Consider the following 5,000-nt stretch of genomic DNA (forward strand, 5'->3'; position numbering starts at 1 on the left):
GGGAAAGTCGAATTATGGAGCAAAAACCATTTTTGGGGACTTAGAAAAAATTCCGAGATGTGTCAGACTTCCAGGAAGGGGGCGCCTCGGGAGGTGTACCTAGGAGGCTTCCAGGGGCCTGGGTACACTTTTCAGAAAGTACCGTTGGGACTTAGAAAAATTTTCAAGATTTTTGGACTTAGAGCGATTTTTGGATTTTTGTGCAAAAATCGAATTTTCCCTTCTCCCACCGCTCTGGGGCGTCAATATGAAGTGGGGACCCGAGGGAGAGTGCCTCCCATGAGGGTAGAATGTGTGACTTTTGGGGGGAAAGTCGAATTATGGAGCAAAAACCATTTTTGGGGACTTAGAAAAAATTCCGAGATGTGTCAGACTTCCAGGAAGGGGGCGCCTCGGGAGGTGTACCTAGGAGGCTTCCAGGGGCCTGGGTACACTTTTCAGAAAGTACCGTTGGGACTTAGAAAAATTTTCAAGATTTTTGGACTTAGAGCGATTTTTGGATTTTTGTGCAAATATCGAATTTTCCCTTCTCCCACCGCTCTGGGGCGTCAATATGAAGTGGGGACCCGAGGGAGAGTGCCTCCCATGAGGGTAGAATGTGTGACTTTTGGGGGGAAAGTCGAATTATGGAGCAAAAACCATTTTTGGGGACTTAGAAAAAATTCCGAGATGTGTCAGACTTCCAGGAAGGGGGCGCCTCGGGAGGTGTACCTAGGAGGCTTCCAGGGGCCTGGGTACACTTTTCAGAAAGTACCGTTGGGACTTAGAAAAATTTTCAAGATTTTTGGACTTAGAGCGATTTTTGGATTTTTGTGCAAAAATCGAATTTTCCCTTCTCCCACCGCTCTGGGGCGTCAATATGAAGTGGGGACCCGAGGGAGAGTGCCTCCCATGAGGGTAGAATGTGTGACTTTTGGGGGGAAAGTCGAATTATGGAGCAAAAACCATTTTTGGGGACTTAGAAAAAATTCCGAGATGTGTCAGACTTCCAGGAAGGGGGCGCCTCGGGAGGTGTACCTAGGAGGCTTCCAGGGGCCTGGGTACACTTTTCAGAAAGTACCGTTGGGACTTAGAAAAATTTTCAAGATTTTTGGACTTAGAGCGATTTTTGGATTTTTGTGCAAAAATCGAATTTTCCCTTCTCCCACCGCTCTGGGGCGTCAATATGAAGTGGGGACCCGAGGGAGAGTGCCTCCCATGAGGGTAGAATGTGTGACTTTTGGGGGGAAAGTCGAATTATGGAGCAAAAACCATTTTTTGGGACTTAGAAAAATTTCGAGATGTGACAGACTTCCAGGAAGGGGGCGCCTCGGGAGGTGTACCTAGGAGGCTTCCAGGGGCCTGGGTACACTTTTCAGAAAGTACCGTTGGGACTTAGAAAAATTTTCAGGATTTTTGGACTTAGAGCGATTTTTGGATTTTTGATCAAAAATCGAATTTCCCCTTCTCCCACCGCTCTGGGGCGTCAATATGATGTGGGGACCCGAGGGAGAGTGCCTCCCATGAGGGTAGAATGTGTGGCTTTTGGGGGGAAAGTCGAATTATGGAGCAAAAACCAGTTTTTGGGACTTAGAAAAATTTCGAGATGTGTCAGACTTCCAGGAAGGGGGGAGTCTCAGGAGGTGTACCTAGGAGGCTTCCAGGGGCCTGGGTACACTTTTCAGAAAGTACCGTTGGGACTTAGAAAAATTTTCAGGATTTTTGGACTTAGAGCGATTTTTGGATTTTTGTGCAAAAATCAGATTTCCCCTTCTCCCACCGCTCTGGGGCGTCAATATGATGTGGGGACCCGAGGGAGAGTGCCTCCCATGAGGGTAGAATGTGTGGTTTTTTGGGGGAAAGTCGAATTATGGAAGAAATTGAGTTTTGAGGACAAAAAAGTGTTTTGAGGACAAAAAAGTTTCTTGAGGACAAAAAAGTTTCTCGAGGACAAAAAAGTGTTTTGAGGACAAAAAAGTTTCTTGAGGACAAAAAAGTGTTTTGCGAACAAAAAATGGAATTTTGTGATTTTGTGTAAAAATAAGTAAATTCCCCTACTTCCACCACAGGGGGGCTTCAGTATGTTGTAGGGCCCCCAGGGAGGGTCCCCCAACTGGGTTTAAAGTTTGTGGATCCTGGGCAGAAAGTTGAATTTTGGATGAAAAACCGAATTTTGGGACTTAGAAAAATTTCGAGCTGAGCAGTGACAGACTTCCAGGCAGGGGAGCCTCTCTGGAGGTGTACCGAAAACAGTTCCAGGAGCTGAGGTCATTTTCGAACATTTTTTGTTCGCTCAAATTTTTTTTGTTTTTGAGCTCTAAAAAGCTGTTATTATCAATTGGCTCAAAAATTTCAAGTGTCATGAGCTAGTACATGTTGGAGGAATACGTTTTAGGCAAAAAATTGCAAAAAAAAAAATCCAAGTGAAAAAGAACCGGAATGGGGAATTTCTGACTGCTGTAGCAGCCGCACAGTTCCAGGAGGTCGGATACATTTCCGACTTTGTCCCGCTCATTGAAGTACATTGTCCCGCAATGCAAATACATAGTAATGCGCACCTGCGGGAGAATATAGGAGAGAGTGGGCTCTCTCTACCCCGATGTATGGCGGTTGTTCCTATGGTTCTCTGGCTCGGGTAGGCGACTTAGAAGGTGGTCCCTCTTGTCGTGGAAGTTGCAAAATACGGCCGAGACTGAACTTCCACGGCTCCAGGAGGGACTTTTGCTGGTCGTGCGTCCCAAGTGAGAGAGGCGATCCTGGGGTACCTGAGCCTGACCAGACCCTCCCTCGGTGGTCCCTGGTCTTCTGAAGGGTGATGGCATTCAGGGGGGCAAATCTGGAGTCCGTGGCCGAGTTTGGGCTCTAGAAGGCGGACGCCCCTTCTGACCATGTCCCCTCAGAGCCGGCTGGATGGTTCATGGTCCGCGGCTTTGTCTGGCGGTCTGTGCCCAAGCCGGAGAAGCTGTCCTGGGGTACGTGAGCTTTGACCAGACCCTCCCTCGGCGGTCCCTGGTTCTCTGGAGGTGATGGCTGTCAGGGGGGCAAATCTGGAGTCCTCGTGGGAAGGAGGGCTCTTGAAGGCGGACGCCCCCTCTGACTATGTCCCCTCAGAGCAGGCTGGATGGTTCATGGTCCGCGGCTTTGTCTGGCGGTCCATGCCCAAGCCGGAGAAGCTATCCTGGGTACCTGAGCTTCGACCAGACCCTCCCTCGGTGGTCCCTGGTTCTCTGGAGGCGATGGCTGTTGTCAGGGGGGGGGGGGCAAATCTGGAGTCCTCGTGGGAAGGAGGGCTCTGGAAGGCGGACGCCCCCTCTGACTATGTCCCCTCAGAGCATGCTCGATGGTTCTCAGTCCCTGGCTTTGGCTTTTTGGCCATCCTGGGGTACATTCTTGCCAAAAAAAAAAACGACTAAGTGAAAAAGAACCGGAATGAGGAATTTTCTAGGTGCCGCATCCGCCCTACAGTGACTTGAGGCCGGGTACAGTTCCGACTTCGTCCCCTTAAAGTGGGGACGTTGTCCCGCAATGCAAATACATAGGAATGCGCACCTCTGGCAGAATGTACTTGAGAGAGTGTCGTCTCTCTACCCCGATAGAAAGCAGTTGTTTCTCTGGTTCCCCGACTTGGGTAGGCGACTTGGCATGTGGTCCCTCTCGTCTGGAAGTTGCGCACTCCGGCTGAGACCGAACTTCCACAGCTCCGAGAGGGACTTTTGCCGATCGTGCATCCCAAGCGAGAGAGGCAATGCTGGGGTACCCAAGCCTGACCAGACCCTCCCTCGGCGGTCCCTGGTTCTCTGGAGGTGATGGCTTTCGGGGGGCAAATCCGGAGTCCTCGTCCGAAAGGGGGGGCTCCGGAAGGCGGACGCCCCTCTCGTCCATGTCCTCTCAGAGCGGTCTTATCCTCCGATCGATCTGGCACGGCGCTCCCGGGTGGGGAGGTGGTGCTGCTCGCTCGACCCGGGCTTTGGAGCTCGCGTCGGTTTACGGTGAGCGGTGTCCTTCCTCCTGTACCCCCGGGCTTCCACCACCTATCTTTGGGCGCGCACGCCGGCCGTCACCTCCCGTTCGAGGACGGAGGCGGCCGAGCTGTGGGAAGTTTGAATCGCACCGAACGATGAACAGTGGTCTGACGACCCACGCGGGCGAACGGCGGGGCGCCCACCCACCCCGGCGTGGGGGCCAGCCGTCCGAATCGCTCCCCGCGTGGGGAAGCACAGTGTTAGCAAGGGCGGCCCTTTTCGAAGTTCCAGATGCGCAGCCCTGCCCGCGGAGGTCCGTGCCACGCATCGCCCGAAGGGCGGCCTCCGCGGCGGGCACCAGCGAGAGCGGCGGCGGTGGGTGGCGTTTCCACGCCGCTGCCGAGCTCCGCGCCACTAGTCTTTCCCGAGCCCCTACGTTAGTGGGGGGGATGACAGAGCTGTGGAGGCAGGCGAGGGGGGGTTCTCACTGCGCGGTGTGCCCCCACCCGACTCGCCATCGCCTTCCGCTCCTCGTACGTCGTCCTCCGAGGCGGCTCGGAAGGGAGAGGGAGAGCGAGAGAGCGAACGCCCCCCGAGCGAGGGGAAGATGGAGAAGGGAGCGATTTGAATGGGGCGAGAGGTGAAGGGAGTACGGCAGAACGCTGCCCTGCGCACCCCCCCGTGTTCCCGCCAGGCGGGGGAACAGCCCTGGGAGGAAAAGCCGCTCGGGCATCCCTTTGAGGACGGGCAAGAGCCGGGTGTAGGGACTACGCTGGAGGGCGACGCCGATACGGCCAGGCCGACTACGCCCCGCGCGACCTCTGCGTCGCTGGGGCTTGTGCCGGAGCCGCGGCGGACCCCGACGGCCAAACCCCCTCTCCCAATCCTCGCGCCTGTCCGCTGGTCGGTCGAGGACCCCCCGCGATTGAGGCAGGTCTAAGCCAGACGGTGGCGCCGCAAAGGCCCCCCACGCCCCGGCCCCGCTCCCCAGCGACCCTGTGTGTCGCCCAAGGAGCGTCGGGTCGCGCGGCAGGGCGGCCGCGGTGTCTTCGCAGGCCA

The sequence above is a fragment of the Dendrobates tinctorius genome, unplaced genomic scaffold, assembly GCF_039654945.1.
Source record: "Dendrobates tinctorius isolate UK_male_01 unplaced genomic scaffold, ASM3965494v1 ptg000227l, whole genome shotgun sequence".
Classification (NCBI taxonomy): Eukaryota; Metazoa; Chordata; class Amphibia; order Anura; family Dendrobatidae; genus Dendrobates; species Dendrobates tinctorius.